General features: G+C 48.3%; 1 long non-coding RNA gene across 1 annotated transcript; it reads right to left on the bottom strand.

Annotated features, from left to right (window-relative positions):
- Positions 1-4,568: 4,568 nt before the first annotated feature.
- LOC125553710 lies at positions 4,569-4,978 on the bottom strand. The gene is made up of 3 exons (XR_007304162.1): positions 4,951-4,978; positions 4,720-4,835; positions 4,569-4,632 (listed from the first exon to the last, which is right to left on the bottom strand). It is a non-coding gene; the product is annotated as an uncharacterized LOC125553710 (long non-coding RNA).
- Between the last annotated feature and the right edge of the window lie 16,491 nt (positions 4,979-21,469).

Raw genomic sequence — 21,469 nt, 5'->3', positions numbered from 1 at the left:
CAGCCGCAGGCGCTGAGGGCAGCTGCTTGCCACCCTCAGCCTCAGCGGCACGGGCCCCAAGAGCTGCTCCCTCATAAGCATCGCCCGGCGCTGTCACCCCGCCGGGAGCCCCCTCGGCCTCTGGCGCCTCACGCCTCCCTGCTCCGCCACCCGAGGAAGAGTCGCCTTGGCCGACTGGAAGGGCAGTCACCATCCTAGGTTCTCGCGAGGCCCCCGGAGGCCGGCGGGGCACGGCCCCCACTCATCAAAGATAGGCATCTGATTCACAAAATCGCCCCTGTTCTGACAGAGGTACAGCAAGGCCCCTCCCTGCTGGATGCTGCCAGGGTTGGGGTTCCCAGTCAGGATCAAGAGCACTGTCCTCAGCACTTCAGGCGTCAGGTCCTCTTCCTGGAGCCTCATACGATCATCACGCCCGCTGAAGGCCCACATCCGGCGGGAGTGGCGTTGGAGAGGAGCAATGCGGCGAAGCAGGAACTCCTTCACCACCTTGGTCGCTGTCACGCCAAGCGACCTCAAGAACGCGAAGCGGTGCCAGACGAAGACAAGCCAGGGGCTCTCAAGCGTCTCCTGGCCCCAGCCCAAATTGGGGACAGCAGGCGAAGTTGGCTCCGATAGAAGGGGGCTGGGCATCCCTGCATCCACATACAGCCACCGCTCGCGGAACCCAGCCACGGGCAGAGGGGGCCTGAAGTCAATCCCTGAGGCCGCTGTCTCAGACGCGGCAACGAAGCTCACGCACGCCCAACATTGGGTAGGGTCGACAAGGCGCAGAGAGAAGAAGTGGCGCAGCAAGGCAACCGAAGGAAGGATGCCCATCATTGCCTCGCAAACAAAGGCGAAGACCGAAAGGAGGGTGATGGATTCAGGACCTAGATGCATCATGTGGATCTGATAGTGGGAAAGCACGGCATTGAAGAAATCAGAAAAGGGGGGAACCAGACCCGCCCACAGGGTGTCAGCAAAATACTGGACCTCGGTGACTATCCTGTCGATGGAGTAGTGGGACGCGGGCCAGGCTGTCATCCTCCCGCATTCATTGAAGATAGTGGACAGAGCCGAGATGACCTTACCCAAGCCCTCGGTGGGGGCCGCCAACAGCGGCGAGCAAGGCGGAGGATGGGAAGGGGGGAAGGTTCGAGATTGCGTTGAAAACAGAAGCTGGAGTTCGAGAGGAGGAAGGACAGAGGGCGCTCGAGCAACAGAAAGGGGAGTGGCTGTGTACGACTACGAGTCGCCTAGCATGGCGCAAAATAAGGGGGCATGGGGGAACAGTGCCGCCCACGTCCAATCAACCGCCACGCGGCGCCCAAGGCCGCATGCTATTAGGGCCCGCGGCGCTTTGATCTTGCCCTTTCGCCTCCCTACACGGCCAAGTCCGGGCGCGCCTTGGGCCCGGGGGCTACTGTCGGCGTTCTGGGAACGGGGGTCCCCAGCCTTGCCTTCCTGTGGCCTGCGGCGTGGCTCAAAGGGGGGCCAGCACGGCCCATCTTCATCGACACAGACCCAAGACCCTCGCGAGGGGCCAAGCCTCGTGGGGCGGACGACACGGAACTTCCTCAGGCACGGCCTCATCAGGCCGGCTTGCGAGGAGGTGGAGAGATCAAGGCGGGGTACCTCGCGAGGTGCCCGTGACGCAAGCCTTGACGACCAAAGGCGCCAGGCGGGCGCCAGCCGCGCAGTGTCCTCCTTTCCTCTTTGGTGCAAAGGGAGCAAGCGCAGGCGAGAGCATCAAGCAAAGGCACCCGTTTCGGTGCAACGAGACCAAGACCAGTCCAACGGCAGGGAGGAAGTCATTGTGGAGCCCAAGCCAGCGTCACCACCAGAGCCTTTGGCAGGCGAGGACCAACTTTAGTCAGGATATGTGTACCATATGTTCCCCTTCAAAATGGCCAATTGTTGGCGCCCTTCCCGCTCAATATTTGGGAAGAGGCCCAGGGCCTGTGCCTATAAATAGGACTACCCACCCCCAGGGTAGGGGGGCAATCAATAAGGGAGAATCTGGAAGCCAAGAGACACTACAAGAAATATGTCAACTTATGACCACCACTATTGGTCACTGAATGGTCACAAATTTCCATTTATGACCTTTTTGTGACCAAAAACATAAGGTCAAAAGCTGGGCGTCGTAAACTGACTATAGTGACCTTTCTTCTGGAATGGTCGCAAACGTTTATGACCAAAATACATCTACTGTGGCGTTTTGGTCACTAGCAACCTCTCCAGGCCACGTAGGCATCCAGCGTGGCAATCTGACGTGGCACAAGATTCAGCCCGGTCCAATTCGATTTTCTACATGGGCCTAGCCCAACAATTCAGCCTATTTGTGTTTTTTTCTGTCTGTCAATTTGGTTGGGTTCATGGGCCAAGTCCAATATTGCAGCCTTTTTATTGTTGGGTTGTGGCCTTTTTGTCTAAACGAATTTAGTTTTTCTTTTTTCCCAAAAGAAGGGTCCACTAGTCAGATGGGTCCCAGTTGTCAAGTTCTATTAAAGTGGGACCCTTTTGGTAGCATCATATTATTCAGATTACAATTTGACAATTTGACAGAAATAAATAACCATGTTTAAATAAGAACAGACAGAAAACACAAGTAATATTTCAAATAACAACAGCGAGAATCAATCACAGTCATACAAATATACTGGGCTCCTTCTGTCATGACACAGTTACAACACAGATACAAATACAATCAGTCACACAGATATAGGGACAATCACAATGAGAATTGACAATCAGCACAAACTGGGCTCCTGCTCCAGTCAGATGAAACTGTATGCATGACCAACTACGCGACCATAGTCGACTAGGCTACCTTCGCTACACTAGGACAGCAATAGAACTATCATCATGCCTTCGGCCGTCGCCCTGTTACATGAATCAGAAGAGAAGAATCAAAACACTGGAGCCAATATATTATGAACAGAACATTCAAAAAAAAGGACAAGTTCTTTAGAAAGATAACACAAATTCAGCTAATACAATGATTTTTGTCCCTAGATAGTTAAGACGATATACTCATTCATACAAGGATGCTGCCAGTGCATAACCGACCCACTCGCTGCAATAGAAAAGATGAAACTTGCATATTATTCCAAGTCCCATTTTCAACTTGAGTACACACAAATATGTAACCAGGATTCAATGAAAATGATGCTTATAATCTTAATGATGCACTAAGCAGACTAACGGAAATATATATGGGAGGTATTCAGAAACATGTTTAATGGAAATATCCAGCTTGGAGATATTCAGAAGCATGATACTCCTAATCATGTACTTATGCTGAGAATATTTATGCTTTCATGTTCAGAATATATACTCTACTCAGCTTTACTAAGAAATATTGTTAAATCTTGACAAGTTAAATCTTGTTCGGTCTTGTTAAATACTCCAAGCAACTAATCCTACTGCGACTGCATCTTGAGTATAGTTACTCCAAGCAACTCTCTCGGACGAGTACTAACTAGAAAGAGCACGATGGGGACGGGGAGGGTTGGATGGAAATCTCAGCAGGATGAGGTCGAAGATGAACTAGGAGGTACCTAAGAGGAACACGAACAGGGACAGCAGGAACAGGATGAACTCCAGCCCTCTTCGACCAACCTCTGCACAAGCACAACCACACGCATGTCTCATGATTCAGTAGTCAGCGCGTACACCAAACTGTTGACTGTGGATTTCAGAAATGTGTGCGTGCGTACCGTGAAGACGGTGATCCGTGAAGCTGATCGTGACGTTGACGCAGGGCACGGCGATGGCGCCAAGCCGCGATGCCGCCGCCGAGGACGACGAGGGAGAGGACCAGGACCCCCGCTCGCAGTCGGTGGTGGCGACCAGGAACATACAAAGAGTACAAGAACAAACAAAGCTCATGGTTACACTTAATTCACATTTTCTAACTCTCTTTTTACATGTATAAGATGCTAGAAATAATATATAGAGTTTTCAAAAAATAATCAGCATACTTGCATTTTGCAGTGCTACTGTGTGCACTGGACAACAATCATTTATGGACTTAATTCAAAACACTTGTAACATAACAGAAGCAGGGTGAACAGGGTACCGCATTTGATACCAACTGAGAACACTTATTACATAACAAGACAAGAGCAAAGTGAACTTAGTGTCGCAGTGTTGTTTAAGAGAGCGGCTCGTTCAATTTAAATTCACACCGAATGAGGCCAGAACCAACTTACATGATCTGGTATAAATCTACCAAATACCCTATTTCAGCAACATCACAGAACACACGAACTAAACCTAACATACAAGTGAGGTCATGACCAATATACATGACCTAGTAAGGAACCAAGGACCTTCAGTAGAAACCACCAAAACCTCGGCACGATCCACAGAAACAATATTATTCTACCGTTTGGTTAAAGCTAGAACACTGCGACGCTGCATACATCTCCCTATGCAGTAACTAAAATCAAGTGTCTTCGCCATACACAAGACCAACACGGTACCTAAAATGATCTATTGCACAACCACGGCAGTTAGTACCAGCCAGCACAGTTAAAGTTGCATCCACGGATCATGGCAACTGGAGAGAAGTGATATACCTCATTGATGGCGAGCATCTGGCCGTTGGCCTTCTTCACCTTCTTGAGCTTCCTCAGGAAGTACCTGCGCGCAAACAACCAAACAATCAAACACATAAGCACCGACGAAACCAGTGCACGAGGAAGATCGAGGTCGGGGGAGGAGACTGACCAGAACTTGGACTTGGCGCGAACCTCGTTGGTGGCCCAGAGCTTCATGCGGTAGATCTTGGGCTGCTCATCGCCGGGGGTCGGCAGCGCGCGACCCACCACCTGGTACTGGTGGAACTGCACACAAACACAGAGAGGTCAGCCACGATGGGGGTAAGATCGATGACGCGGCGGATCTAGAGGACTGGGGGAGGACGGCGGGGCGGGGAAGAGAGAGGGAGGAGGAGCTTACCCTGTGGGCGATCATGCTGGCGAGCTCTTGAGACCAGAGTGCGGGGCGGCGAAGCGAGAGGCGAGGTTGGATACGTAGTGCTGGAGGAAGGAGGAGGGGGGGGGGGGGGGGGGGGGGGGGGGGGAGGGGGATGGGCACCGCTAAACTATATCGACGCCGCGGACGACGACGAGCACTCCCCTCCACCTCCGCCCCCGAAGCTCATCTCCATGCCTCCTTCCTGGTCACCGATGCCTTGCGTGCCGGAGATGGCTGCCGGCCTAAATGGCGGCGACGGAGAGGGAGTTCGGTGAGTGGGTGGGGAGAGGGAGTGGGTGGATCTGGCCGCCGGTTGAGGGGAGAGGAGGGGGAGCGGCAGCAGGGAAGGGGGATCCGACGTGTTGTGGCGCAGGTTGAGGTACGGGTGTAGGGTTAGGGAAGGGAGGTGGCTTGGGGGTGGCGATGCGGTGGGGAAGGGAGGGGTCGGGGTGGCCGCGGTGTCGGCGTCGCCTGGAGGTGGAGGAGGACCGCGGGCTCCGGCGCGATCTTGGGGAGGGAGACCGCGGGCTCGGCGTCGCCTGGAGGTGGAGGAGCCAACGGCGGCATGCGCGGGTGCGGGGAGGGTGGGAGCCGCTGCGGGTGCGGGGAGGGGGTGGGAAGGAGGTTGGCGGCGGAGATCTGGATGCGGTGGGGAAGGGAGGGGTTGGGGTGGCGATGCGGCGAGGATGGGCGCGGGGAGGCCATGGATGCGGGAAGGTCGCCGCCGGCTGGTGGGATCGGGGGAGGGGGATCTGAGGGGGACGAGGGGAGAGGAAGAAAGAAAGAAAGAAAGGAGGCAGGGGTGGTGGATGGAAGATGCCAGCTAGGGTTTCGCCTCAGGTGGGGTTGGTGGGGGAGGCGAGGAGCGACGGCTACCGTTGGATCCGGGAAGATCCAATGGTGTTTTGTGCATGATCCGTGTGCCTTGTCCACGGACCAATCAGAACGCAATACAATATTATGACCAATTGAATTAGTCGTGATAAATTTAAAAATAAGATGTCAGATCATCTTAGCTATTTACTTGACCTGATATATTGGAAAAAATGAAACAAATGAAAAACCTTCTCATCATGTCATCAAATGTGACCTAGTTTTTAGAAGAAAAAAATAACAAAATAGTAATAAGGAACTTTTCATTTTCTTTGCACGAAAATTCATTTTTCATTTTTCGAGTGCTTAAAATGAGTTTTTTTGTGAAGAACATACCAAATATTTGTTGCAAAATTGTATCAAATCATTTTTTTAAAATACTAGACCATATTTAATGTACAAATAAGCAAATGGTTGGGTGTCAAAACTTTTAATCCACCTCCGTGAAAAAGACAAATTTCCGCCGATTCAGCTGGAAGCGGGTCAAATTTGAACTACAGCTGCCTCATAGTTTGCTATTTATTTTTTCCAAAAATCATTTCTAGGTACATAAGTACCTATTTAATCAGAGAAACACCAAAAAAATTCCAAGATTCAACCACTAGCTAGGAACGGTCAAGCCCGCCGTTTTGATCGCATTTTGAAACGGGCATAAAAAATTCAAAAAAAATCAAAAAATTGGAGAACCTTCGCATTGTGTCATTATATGTGACCAAGTTTCCAGGAAAAATAATAAACTCGTAATACGGAAATTATTTTAGAAAAGTGTTCTCATAAATGAGCTATCATGTGTGAAGATTCATGGATTTCAACCCAAACGCTCAATCTCATGGTCACATTCATGGCATAGTTTGTTCAAATGATCTCATATTGTGCACAAGGGTGCATCTTGGAATTCCAAACAATGTTGCCAAAGGGAGTTTTCATTTTCTTTGCACGGAAAATTCATTTTCCATTTCTCGAGTGCCCGAAATGAGGTTTTTTTGTGAAGGACCTACCATATATTTGTTGCAAAATTGTACCAAATCATTTTTATAAAATATTATGACATATTTAATGCACAATTGATAAAATGGTTGGGTGTCAAAAGTTTTGATCCACCTCTGGTGAAAAAGACAAATTCCAGCCGATTCAGTTGGAAGCGGGTCAAATTTGAACTGCAGCTGCCTCATAGTTTGCTATTTATTTTTTCCAAAAATCATTTCTAGGTACATAAGTATCTTTTTAATCAGAGAAACAGCAACAAAATTCCAAGATTCAACCACTAGCTAGGAACGGTCATTCCCGCCGTTTTGACCGCATTTTGAAACGGGCATAAAAAATTCAAAAAAAAATCAAAAAATTGGGAAACCTTCGCATTGTGTCATCATATGTGGCCAAGTTCCTAGGAAAAATAACAAACTTGTAATATGGCAATTATTTTAACAAAGTGTTCCCAGAAACGAGCTATCATGTGTGGAAATCAATGGCTTTCAAGCCAAATGATCAATCTTATGGCCACATTCATGGCATAGTTTGTTCAAATGATCTCATATTGTGCACATGGGTGCATATTGGAATGGCAAACAATGTTGCCTAAGGAAGTTTTCATTTTCGTTGGACGAAAAAACCATTTTCCATTTTTCGAGTGCCCGAAAGGAGGTTTGTTTGTGAAGGAACTACCAAATAATTGTTGCAAAATTGGACCAAATCATTTTTATAAAATACTAGGCCATATTTAATGCACAATTGACAAAATGGTTGGTTGCAAAAAGTTTTGATCCACCTCTCGTGAAAAAGACAAATTTCTGCCGATTCAGTTGGAAGCGGGTCAAATTTGAACTGCAGCTGCCTCATAGTTTGCTATTTATTTTTTCCAAAAATCATTTCTAGGTACATAAGTATCTTTTTAATCAGAGAAACAGCAACAAAATTCCAAGATTCAACCACTAGCTAGGAACGGTCATTCCCGCCGTTTTGACCGCATTTTGAAACGGGCATAAAAAATTCAAAAAAAAATCAAAAAATTGGGAAACCTTCGCATTGTGTCATCATATGTGGCCAAGTTCATAGGAAAAATAACAAACTTGTAATATGGCAATTATTTTAAAAAAGTGTTCTCAAAAACGAGCTATCATGTGTGGAGATCAATGGCTTTCAAGCCAAATGATCAATCTTATGGCCACATTCATGGCATAGTTTGTTCAAATGATCTCATATTGTGCACACGGGTGCATATTGGAATGGAAAACAATGTTGCCAAAGGAAGTTTTCATTTTCGTTGGACGAAAAAACCATTTTCCATTTTTTGAGTGCCCGAAAGGAGGTTTTTTTGTGAAGGAACTACCAAATAATTGTTGCAAAATTGGACCAAATCATTTTTATAAAATACCAGGCCATATTTAATGCACAATTGAAAAATGGTTGGGTGGAAATTTTTTTGATCCACCTCTCGTGAAAAAGACAAATTTCCGCCGATTCAGCTGGAAGCGGGTCAAATTTGAACTGCAGCTGCCTCATAGTTTGCTATTTATTTTTTCTAAAAATCATTTCTAGTTACATAAGGACCTATTTAATCATAAATACATGGTTTGGTGGCGATACGTCGAGGTTTGGGCGGTGGCCGAGGGCCCCAACTCTAGAGTGCGTAAACTCGCATGCCCGTCGCGTGGTCACCGCGTGACCGTAATGTTGCCATGTGTTTTGGGCGGCCTAGGCATGTCTAGTGGGTTGGGCACTCCCCAGGTTGGTGCTAGGAAGAAAATTACAACATAAGATTCTCACGAGGAGACCGATCGATGCTCAAACATGAATTATCAGCCAAGTGTTTGATTAGCGGTACGGGAAATGCACATGGCCAATGGGCGTGAGTTTTGGCTGAGGATGATCATCTACTAAGGAGAATGTCTTCACAAATTTTTAGCTCAAAAGGAGGACCCTAGGTGGTACTTGCTTTGCAAAGTATCACGCTGGACAAAAATATGAATGTTGAAGCTGGGCTCAAAATAATGAATGGAGTGAGCTGAAATTTTGTGGAGGATGGTTATTTGGGCATAGGAAAGCATTGTAGAAAATTGATACCATTTGGACATGCCAAAGAAGTACTTGCTTCACAATGCTCTTCTATGGACAGAAACTTGGGAAAACTAGTGAGAGAGATTGGATGAATGAAATGATCTCAAAATTGGTGTAGGTAAGTTACTTAGGTATGGTCATGCGCTGGTAAATTTTCAGATCATTTGGGTAAGCCTAGCTAGTACTTACTTCACAAAGCTTCTCTTGAGGTAGAAACTTTGGAAATTTCCCGAGAAATATTTACTAGGAAAATTGAGCTGAATATTATCATGTGGCAATGATTTGGGTATGGAAGAGTGCCCGAAAAGTTTGAGGGTAATAGGAGGGGTCTATATAACACTTGCTTTGCAACGTGCCAATTTGGCCATAAAATATAAATTGAACCTGGGCTCACATAGATGATTTGACTGAGCTGCAATTTGGAGGAGGTTGATAATTTGGGCATATGAACGAACTGTATAAATTTCATGTCATTTAGAGATATAAAAAAGGTACTTCCTTCACAATGCTTCTAGGTGGACAAAAACTTTGGAAATTTGCCGAGGAAGATTTGCTAGGCAAATGGAGCTGAATTTTGTCATGCGGTAATAATTTGGATAGAAAAGAGTGCCAAAAAATTCTGAGGGCAATCAAGAATATATAAATAGCACTTCCTTCATAAAGTGTTGTTGTGAACAGAATAGGAAAATGAATATTGTTGAATTAGTTTTGAACTAGACAAGGAAGGATTTTAACATATTTGATGAAGATATGACCCAAAGAATTTATAAGATTTTTTTGGGAATTTTGGGAATGACAGAAATATAGGTTGCTTCACAACCTAGGGCAAAAACTGCCACATGGACATGACACATAGGCAAAACTGATGAGATGGCGCATAGTCATCGCAACCCACCACAATTTACAAGGCTATAACCATCTATATTGGTCGTTAACAACTAGAAATAAGGCAGCGGACTAGCGTTGTTTGCTTTATGACCATTTCGTGTAAGGAAATTATGACCTTTCTGACCAAAATGGTCGCAACGGTTTAGGGTTTGGAGCCCCCCAGACAGCTTTTGACCAATTGGTCTAAAATGGTCATAAATTTATGATCAATTCTTCGAGGGTCACTGACAGAAGGTCATAAGTTGACATATTTCTTGTAGTGAGAAAAACTAACTAGGATCGGATCGAGTAGCATCACACACACATAGAGAGAGAAGGGCGACTGAACTCTTCCTAGCAGTTCATCCCCCCAGCCAAGAACAGACCCTCGCGAGGCTGTTCTTCCTTGTATTGCTCATCATCATCAGCCCAAGAGGCAATCCACCACACCACACACTGGAGTAGTGTATTACACCACAACGGTGGCCCGAACCAGTATAAACCCTGTGTCTCTTGTGTTGTTCTTTCCATAGCTTAGATCTTAGCGAGGCGGAGGGGTGCAGGTAGGTAGAAGGCGAAATCTCCGCGCGCACCCCAGTGTTCGAACCTCAAGGGTCTGCCGGAACCTGAAATCCGACAGTATTGCTGGCCTACTCCAGTCATCGCTACAAATGGCTGTTACAGCAGTATGTTACTTTCCTATGATATCATGATGGCTTTCTTATATTACTGTCAACATTTGCTGAAAAAATATTCATGCTCATAACATGTTGTTCTTAAGATTGACTAAACCAAGAGCCCTTTTTTATTTGACTCCAACTTGATATGATGTTGTAGGCCGCCTGGTGTCCCTACCCTTCCTAATCCCATAACCTTTCAAAGAAAAGCAGCATGGTAGTTGCAGGTGGTTCCTGGATCGATCAGACGACGGCAAAAGATTGATGATCGTTCGCACGTACCGGACGTGTTGTTTCGCGGAATACAATCACTGTCACTGCAAGGTCTTTGAGCAGGATCCCAGATTCTCTGGGCCTTCAGGAATTTTTGACTGGAGGCTGGTAAGTAGCCTTGGTACACGCTCTCTGTTTGTCGGACTGTATTATCCGATTAACCAGGAGATAACCGACGGCAAGGATCATGATGGCAGCGCGGTTTCATTCATCAGGAAAAATTGTGTGTACACAGCGTACCATGCGTCTCTGCATGCACCATACCCTGATATGTGCCGCCACGCTCTGCAGCCCAAAGTAGGAGAGAGGGTCGCAAGTATCAGACTTCGACCTGCTTGCTGGAGTTTCCCCCGTTAGGCACCCATCTGGTTCAAGCCGTCAGCCAATCTCCATAGCTTAATAAATAGTAATGTCTAACTGAGCTAGTTAGTTAGATGCGTACACTTGGTGTAGTAGGATCTTTATTTAGTTTGATGCATAAACTTGTTCTTTTTTGGTAGCCCTTTTGTAATGATGGCTGATGTTTGGTTTGGAAGAGAGAGCTGTGTCTTCACTCTTCTGGCCTGCTTACTGCTTCTATTGCACCCCCAGCCCTGGTTGCTGCTGCTGTTGTTTTCAATGTACAATCAGTAGTATATTTCGTCTGTTGGTTGAATAAATGTGTTGTTGGAACGACAAACACAATGTTTTGGAAGTCGTTGCACAGTTCAATCCTTTAGTGCCCCGTACCGTACGTAGCGCATACTATTTATCGTACGGAACACATTTTCCACTTGTTGATAACATGCAGCCCACTGATGAAGGCCCAATAGAGAAGCCCATAATTAACTGGAAGGGAGGCTCTCACATGAATCCGGCCCAGGTACATGCTCATGGTCCCCTAAACATAAATAAGTAAATAAATAAATAAAGCTAAATGCTCATGCACCAGTTCTTTGGGAAAATATGTAGCCCAGTATTTCTTTTTGAAGAATACCCAAGCTAGGCCTATTTGTTTTCTCCGAATTACTGGGCTGCAAATCTTTCAAGACGAGGAGGGATGCATTCCGTCCTGGCTTAAGAGTATGGTCAATGTCTGTTAAAAGTAATATCAAAAGGGGTTGAAAATTCCAAAAAAATTATAGCAAATGGGATATAAGTTTCTTTTTTGTTTTTGTTCTTCACTCATATCTTATACGTATTTCATTGGATTTAACATGACATAGTACTAATTTATTTTTAAATTTGTTTTAGTATGGCTATTAATTTTTGGATTAAGAATATTTCGTTCCCCAGCAAAAATTTGCGAATTTTCAAAATTTCCCACATATTTAGTTAATTTTTTTACCCTGGTACTGACCAGAAAATGGCCAGCAATTCTAGAAATGGAAAACGGGCTGCAATAAATTCCATATGAATTAGAAAATGAGTAAAAATTATAAAAATAATAGCAAATGGGTTGTACACGCCACAGATTTTGAGGCTGACTTGTTTACGCAAGGCTTTGTCAGTGAACACACGATTCTAGCAGCAGTTAGTGTTGGATGTCCATCCAACGGCCGACGTGCTTCTTCAATCTCTGATCTTCCTGCTCCAGCCGCCTAAACTAGCGTCGGCGGGACTGCCTGCTCCCTCCTCTTGTGGCCCACTGTGATGCCGCGTAGGCTTCCCCGGCCCACCCTACTCCCTCCGCTGGCATGGCCGCACGCAATCAACTGCCTCCTTATTACGCGAAAAAAATGATTCCTCCCACTGACATCTGGGGCGCACCGGTTGGGAGGCTGACCTGTGGGCCTACTAAGTTGACGCGTACGCAGGGCTTGTCAACTAAGTCAACAAACGATTCTAGCAGCAGTAACCGTTGGATTTGAATTGAACGGTCCTGTTGCTTCTTCAATCGCTGCTCTTCTTGCACCAGCCGCCCAAACTAGCGCTGAGGAGACCGCCTGCTCCTGCCTCCAGTGGTCGGCTATGCTGCCGATGAGGCCTCATCGCCCCTACTACTCCCACCGCTAGCCAGGCCCTGCGGCGATGACATCCTCACATCGCAGCCAAACCAGTGAACCCTCGTACTCCTCTCCGAGTGGGCATCCACTGCCGCGTCTTCCCCGGCTCCGCGTCGTCCCCTTCCTAGGCCTCGCCATCGTCCACCGCCTTGGTGCTCTCGGCGCGGCATGGTGAACGTGGTCAACGACATTCCATCGGAAGAGTACTGTACGTGGAGAGGCTGACAGCTGGGTCCACGGCCACAGCCCAGTTTTTTTGTGATTTTCCAAGTAAGTCGCTTTGTCAGGCCTGTTGGGCTGCAAATCTTTCAAGACGAGGAGAGCTTTCATTCAGCTAGCCAAGAAAATGGCCCATCGGTAATGAGAAATGGGCTGTACATTTTTAAAACACATCAAACCGACAATTAGTTTCAAATATCTTCTTTTAATTTCGAGATTTGAAATTACATTAATTTTTATGCATGGAGAATTTGTTGGATTTTATATTGATATACATTTATTTTTAAAATCAGTTTGAATGTGAGTCGAAATTTCGGGATTAAAAACAGTTCGGACCGCACCGAAATATGCAAAATTTCGTATAATTTTTTAACCGTGCCACAATATGGGCTGTAATGCTAACAAAAATAATATGGGCTCCAAAAAACCTTAATAATTAGCAAATGGGCTGTAAATTATTGGAAATAATGGCAGAGGGGATGTATGCTGTTTTCCATAGATTTGAGGCTTTCCTAAAAAAAGGTTGACGCACAAGCAGTGACTGTTGGATGGCCATCCAACGGCCGTCGTGCTTCTTTAATCTCTGCTCTTCCTGCTCCAGCCGCTCAAACAGGCGCCGGCGGGACTGCCTGCTCCCTCCTCCCCGCGGCCGGCTCTACTGTCGCGCAGGCCTCACCGTCCCACCGTACTCCCATCGCTGGCCTAGCCATCCCTCTACTCACCCACACCTGCTGTTATTCTCCGGCGACGGCAGACGAACCAGTAAACCCTCGCACAGTCGTACTCCCCTCCGCGTGGGAAACAACTGTCAAGTCTTCCCTGCCTCCGTGTCGTTCCCTTCCTAGGCCTCGCCGTCGTCCACCGCGCTGGTGCTCTCGGCGCGGCCTGGTCAACATGGTCAACGACCGACATGCATCTGAAGTGGACTTTACGTGGAGAGGCCGACAGCTGGGTCCACGGCCGCACGCAAGGAAATGCCTCCTTATTACACGCAAAATAATGATTCCTCCACCTGACATCAGGGACCCACCGAAAGGGCCTCTGTATTTCGCAAAAAAAGTTACCGCCGCTGACAGCTCGGACCCACCAGCTATATCTTGGCACGCAAGGAAGTGCCTCCTTATTACGCACAAAAAAATGAATACTCCCCTTGTTAGCTGGGACCCAGTATAGTGGCAGGCTGACTTGTGGGCCTATTAAGTTGACGGGGACGGAGGGCTTTGTCAACTTAGTCAATATGCACGATTCTAGCTCCAATGACCATACGATGTCCATCCAACGGCCGTAGTGCTTCTTCAACCTCTGGTCTTCTTGCTCCAGCCGCCCAAACCAGCGCCGATCGTGCCTCGTGCTCCTGCCTCCCGTGGCCGGCTGCGATGCGGCGGAGGCCTCACCGCCCCCTACTACTCCCATCGCTGGCAAGGCCATCCCTCTACTCACCCACACCCCATGTTATTCTGCGGCGACGGCAGCCTCACACCGCAGTGAACCAGTGAACCCTCGTACTCCTCTATGCGTGGGCATCCACTGCCGTGTCTTCCCCGGTTCCGCGTCTTCCCCTTCCTAGGCCTCGCCGTCGTCCACCGCCCAGGTGCTCTCGGCGCGGCGTGGTCAACATGGTCAAGGAACGGCTTCCATCGGACATGGACTGTACGTGGAGAGGCTGACAGCTGGGTCCACGGCCGCAGCAAGGAAGTGCCTCCTTATTACGTGCAAAATAATTATTCCTCCACCTGACAGCGGGACCCACCGGACGGGCCACCATATTTCGCCCCCCTAACTGCTGGGACCCACCAGCTACATCTTCGCACCCAAGGAAGTGCCTGACAGTCAGGACCCACCTAGTCGAAGCGTACGTAGCGTTGTCATTCTGGTCGCGAACGTGTACGTACATATATACTGGTCGATGTAAAGGCATGCACGTGTCGTAGTAGAGGCGGCCAGGGTGCAAAAAAGAAAATACGGCCACGTATGTGTACATACGAGCAGGGTCTCGAATGCCTACTCGCGCATACGTACGGCCAGCGCTCGTGTACATGGCTGGGTCGGAATGGAGAAACAGTGTCGTCGTCGTGTTCATGGGGAGGCAACGGAATGCGTCGTGTTCATGGGGAGGCAACGGAATGCGTCATGTTCATTGGGAGGGCTTGGACGGAACATGCGATGGAAACGAGGCCTGGCGTACCGCAGAACGGAGGAAACGACCTTGTGTTCGACCGGCCACATTCGAAATGGGATCCTGTTCATCGGGAGGGGTGTGGCGTACTGCAAAATGGAGGAAACGGACCTCCTATGGTCGAAACGGGGGTCCTGTTGATCAGGAGCGGTGTGGCGTACCGCAAAACGGAGGAAACGGACTTGTGTTGGAGCGCTACGGCCGAAACGGGGGACCTATTCATCGGGAGGGGTGTGGCGTACTGCAAAACGGGACTCCACGGGATACTGTTCATCTCCACCGTCGACCCCCTCCAGCCTCCACGAGCTACTGTTCATCCACCATCGACCTCCTCTAGCCTCCACATGCGACTGTTCATCCACGGGCTCCTGTTCATCCAGCCTCCACCGCGTGCTACTCCACCGGCTAATGTTCAACGGGCTCCTGTTCAACCACCCCTCCACGGGCTACTGTTCATCCTGCCCTCCACCGTCTACTGTTCATCCTGCCCTCCACGGGGTGGTCCTGCTCATCCAGCCCTCCACGGGGTCCTGTTCATCCAGCCCCAACCGGCTCGATCGATCGGGGTCCTGTCATCCAGAGGCAACACCACGGGGTCCTGTTCATCCACCCCCACCGGGATCTGTTCATCCAAACCCCCTTGCAACGCTCACTATTCATCAAGAGGCAGCATCGATCGGCTTCAGTTAGCAACAGTAGCGAAGGAATCGCTCGATCGGGTTCAGTTAACAGCCATCGATCGATCGCTTGGGTTCAGTAACGCGTAGCCTGCAGTGCAATCGCTCGGGTTCAGTTAGAGCCCAACGCCTCGCTCGGGTTCAGTTAGAGCCAACGCCTCGCACACACACGCGTACATGTATGAGAGAAACGCGCATCGCTCGACCCCCGACCTCCCACCGTAACCGGGAACTCCCCGAAATTTTCCTCGCCCTCGCTTCTACCATAGTTTTTTCCGTCATGGACAGCCCAAAGAATGTCATGCAGCTGCGTCTCCGGCCCGCCCAGGACGAAAAGCCCATTTTCTGTCATGATTTTTTGTCATAGAAGTAGGAGCCCACCACATCTATGATGATACCAGGGTTTGTCACAATTATCGTCATAGAAGTGTCATATGTATGACAGAATTTTTTTTCGTTCGGCCCAAAATGTCACGGATGTGTCTTTTTTTTGTAGTGACTGCCGCTCTAGATGATCCCTCTTGAAGCGGTCGGACTGCTCATAGATCTCCTGATTCCTCGCCTCTGCGTCGGCGTGTGCTGCGGCCACGGCTACGGTAAGGCTCTTTGCATGCTCGAGGAGGCGCTCCTCCTCCTCCCGCAGGAACTCGACGTAGCACGCAAGGTCGCTGATGCACGTGCGGGCCTCCACCTCCGCCTCCCTCCTTCGGACGGCGGTGGCAGAGCGGGTGATGATCCCGATAGTCGACGGTGGGCTGGCGGCCATGGCGACCGACAATGGGGTGGCGGCCACGACCACCACCTCCCGCCTTCGGGCCGCGGTGGCGGAGCAGGTGATGGCCACGGTGGCCGGTAGTGGGGTGGCGGCCACGATGGCCACCTCATGCCTTCGGGCTGCGGCGGCAGAGCGGGAGACGGCTCTGGCTTTCGACGGTGGTGTGGCGGCAACGGCGGCCGGCAAAAGCTGGCGACGGGCAGCAGCGGCAGAGCGTGTGGTGGGTGTTCCACGCACACCCAACAGGGACGCCACGCGCACTACACTATGCCCGGGACTGCGTCGCCGCTGCGGTGTAGCCTCCCAGCTGGTCCTGTCCTCTGATGACGGTGGATTGGCTGAGCGACGATGATGGACCGGTGCCATTCGCGATTGTGGGAGAAGCACACAAGATAAGCTACATGGAGGAAGGGGAAAATGTGACGCGGGTCTCGCCACCGTGAGGGTTTTTATAGCAGGCCGGTAAGCATTGGGATTTTGGGGGATTTCACCGAGTCAGGCAGGAAGCTTGCGCGGGAACCTGCGAGGTTGCACGGGAACGGGCTCACCGACGATTCATTGGCGCCACCTTTTGGCCAAAAGAACGCCCCTGCGTGCTGCGCAAGCTTGCGCTGTAAGCCGTCGGCGGCCGCGGGGTGACAAGACATGCGAGAGGAGGACGAAAGGACACGTACACATACGGCTAATACAAAAAATTTTGCGATTTAATTACCTACTATACCCCAATCCTGGTTTATAAGTAGGATTTAACTAATAAAATACAAATGCATGTCGCCAAAGATTATATCGTTGGAGTCGTATTTGAACATAGTTTCGAGCTATACAATTTTTGTAACATGCATTAACACTTTTTTGGTTAAATTTAAGGTTATATACCAGCAAGCATTTGCCCGCAACACACACGGCTTATTCCATCACAAACAGCTCAGATGGATCAAATGTATGCCACGTATTGCACACACAAATCTAATCTAATTCACGCTTGATGTCTCCGACATCGCTCGCATAGTTCGTCTTATTTGCCACGTATCACTGTGCCGGCCTCTACTCGCGTCCATCGGCAAGCTCTGCTCGCCGTTAGGCACCGCGGCGTGCTCTGCTCGTGTCCGTCGGCGTGCTCGGCTTGTGGACAGCTTTTCCTTGCGCATTCAATTGCTATATGCATATATATAGGGTGGGTCTATTATGATAACACCCTTAAGAGTCTTATTCTGCACACAAAACATCTTATTCTGCTAACACCAACCGGAAACACGTCCCGAGCTGCACCGAACTGCAACTAACAAAAATCCACACCAGCCCCACGTACAACCTTATCCATTCCCCATCCCACCACCCCACACTTCCTTCTCCGGTCAAACCCCCACCCCCGAGCACTTCTCACCCCGCGGTGGCACCCCCACTCCGGACCACCTCCCATCCCGAGGTGGCGCCCCCACCCTTGACCACCTTCCACCCCGTGGCGGCTACCACTCCCGTTCCCAATGGCTCCGGGCGGCTGGCCGCTGCTCTTACCAGCCTGCTCGCGCCACCCGCCCCCGCTGTGTGCCGCCACCCGCCCCGATCGCCGGCGACGGATCGGAGCTGCCCGCCACCCCGCGCCTAACCGGCGGCAGATCTGAGCCCCTCGCCACTCCACACCCAGACGGTGATGGATCCGAGCACCCCCCGCCACCACGTGCCCAACCGGCGGCGGTTTTGAGCACCCCCCCACCCCCACCCCGTGCCCAACCGGCGACGGATCTGAGCACCCCCCACCCCCACCCCGTGCCCAACCGGCGGCTGGTCCGACCCTCCTCCTCCATTGGAAGCCCAGTTAGGTGCCCCCCACCTTCCTCCCGCCGGCCCCTCCTACTGCGCCGCCCCCTACCACCCTCCTCCTACCGGCTGCCCCTCCCGTCGTGTTGGTCATCGCCGCGTACACCGGCATGCTAGCCTCCCTCGTCGCTCGCTTCCTTTCGGTAAGAGAACTCCTCGACTGCGCATGTGATGCAGTCTGTAGGTGCACACCATGCGGTCCACGGCGTGTGTCAATCAGTGTGGCGCTCTTTTTGATTTTCGTAGATATTCAAGTGCAGTTCCTCTTTTGATTTGGGCAGATGTTCAAGTACAGTTTCCCGCGTGCGTTGTACTACACCGGGCATGAGGAGGCCGACGACATGCAGCGATGATATGTAGTACGCCGGCACACCATGCAGTTAGCGCGGTGCATGATTGCAAAAAATTGTGGCCGTATTGTTTTCTTTTATTTGTATAGAAAAAAGCTTCATCTCGTCAAGCACAAGTAGCCTATTTAATTTAGAATATGCAGTTCAGTGGCATGGTCTATTTTGCAGGTGCAGTAGGCCACTAGGATGTGATCTAGGGCAGCACGGCTAGTCCTCAATTGTTGTTCGACTGGTGATAGTGTCGATTTTGTGTGTATGACTGTGTGTGTGGCTATGTAAAAATAACGAAAAGATATATATGTTTTGAAGCTCACTTTGTTCTCCCACGAGGTTCACTATAAGACTCCTCCATTGTTCACTATATCAATGCAACACTTGCAGTGCGATTGTTCCTTGGTTGTGGTTCACTTTTGAGAGTGATACCATTCACTTAAGTGCGAAAAAATAGCGAAACAAAAGAAAGGAATGCGGTTTACTTTGATATATGTCGCGGTTCACTTGCCCTTGTCCATGCGGTGCACTCTCTTCGTAAAAAATGTTGAACAAAAGACAACAAAAACTTGTGTGAGAAAATTTACGTCCAACAAAACAAATCATGAAGTTCACTTGCCCTTCTCATGCAGTGCGTTTTTAGTCTGAAGCAGTGCGTTCTTCTATCTGATGAAGTGCACATGTCGATTTTAGTGCTTGTTTGGGGAAAAAATCGTCTGAGAAAAGAAACCATGAAGTTCACTTGACTGTCTAAAATGCAGTACGGTTTTTAGTCTGAAGCAGTGCATTCTTCTGTCTGATGAAGTGCACACGTCGATTTTAGTGCTTGTTTGAAAAAAATCGTATGAGAAAAGAAACCATGAAGTTCACTTGACCGTCTGATGCAGTGCGGTTTTTAGTCTAAAAGCAGTGCGGTTTCTATCTGATGCAGTACATACGACGATTTGGTGTCACGAAAAAACAGAGTCTCCACATTTCGTTAAAATCAAAATTGCTCTTAAACCGCAAGGAATCGGAGAGAGTGTTCTATATGAAAAAGTTGTGTCTCATCGATATCTTTCCAACGGCGTATAATTAGAATTATTTCGACAAGTGATTTGTAAAAATTTCACGAAGAACGGCCGCTGCCTCTCATCGTCAGCCGCACAATTTTCAAAATTAACTAAAAACCACAAGGAATCTCAAAACCATTTCAACATATGGAAGTTGCGCCTCGTCCATAGCTTTCCAACGGCGTATCACACATCTCATTTCGATAAACGGTCCAAAAGCTGGAGCGAAAACAATAAGAAAATTGCAAAAAATTCGAAAAAATAGAATTCCGTGATTTACTAAATTTAAAACTGCTCTTAAACCATAACGGATTAGAGAAAATAATAGATATGAAAAAGATGCGCCTCGACGATATCTTTCCAACGGCGTATCTTTTGCTTCATTCCGACAAGGGGTTTAGAAAAAAACGCGAAAATACGCTCGCTGCCAGTCGTCGTCCGCCGCACCGTTTTTGAAACTGCTCTTAAACTGCGAGGAATCTCGAAAAGTTTTTAACATGGCGAAATTGCGACTAATCCATAGCTTTCCAATGGTATATTATATGCCTCGTTTCGATAAACGATTAAAAAACTAGAGCGAAAGCAGTACCGGGAAAACACTGCATGCAGTCTTTTCCGACACGAAGTTCACTAGTATGTATTGGAGTGCCCTTGCTACAGAAAGTGCAGTGCTCTCGCTTTGAGCGTGCAGTGCGGAAGTGTTATTAGAATAACTATTCTGCTAATGTTAGCAGAATAAACCGGAACTGCCTGATCACAACTTGAACTGCCTTAACGTGCCTGAACTTCCCTCTGTACGAACCCGACCTTCGGGCTATCTTCGCAACCGTGCCTCCCTACGCGAATTATTCTGGTTAGTCATGTTCAATATGATGTAGGAGTAATCTACAAACGGTTTTTAGCAACTAAATGCCCATTTTAAATAGGAATCTCGCTCATTAGCGGATTTTGGTCTCGAGTCGTGATGAAATTGCGTTTGTTTGCAATTTTACTACGTTAGTTGTTCGACCTGAACTTCTCTCCAGTGCTAGGTTGAACTTCCGCCAACATTGCCTAAATGGGGCTTACGATACACTGTTGGAAAGCTATGGACACCAATATCATGACCCAAGTTAATTTTTTGGCAAAATGCAAGCGGTTTAAGAGCAGTTTTGAAAACCGTTTTTTCATACAAAAAACGTGAAATCATATTTTTGATCGTATTTCTAAACCGTTTATCGTAATGAGGCAAATAATATGGCATCGGAAAGCTGCTGCAAAACCGCTTCTTCCAGATGTTGAAAGTTTTCTCTAATTCCCTATGGTTAAAAAGGAATTTGGAAAATTGTAAAATTTTACAAACTGAACAGCCAAGTTTGTATTTTTGATGTCATTTTTAAACGGCTAGTCCAATTAAGGCAAATGATATAGCGTTGGAAAGCTTATGAAAATGTGCTACTTTTTCATGTTTAAAGATCTTTCTAATTTTAAACGGTTTAAAAGTAATTTAGAAAACGGTCCAAGTTGCACCGAGTTTGTATTTTCGAGGTAATTTTTTAACCATATGTCTGAATGCTGCAAATGATATGGCGTTGGAAAGCTTGAGTAAATGCGAAACTTTGTTGTATATATTGTTTCTCTCAATTCCTTAATGTTTTAAGTAAATTTTGAAAATGGCTAAAAACGTATTTTCATCGTAATTTCTACAAACTTTACCGGAATGGGGCAAATAATA

Source organism: Triticum urartu, chromosome 4, assembly GCF_003073215.2.
Source record: "Triticum urartu cultivar G1812 chromosome 4, Tu2.1, whole genome shotgun sequence".
Taxonomy (NCBI): Eukaryota; Viridiplantae; Streptophyta; class Magnoliopsida; order Poales; family Poaceae; genus Triticum; species Triticum urartu.
The sequence above is the reverse complement of the archived record's forward strand: the minus strand, read 5'-3'. Positions and strand labels throughout refer to the sequence as shown.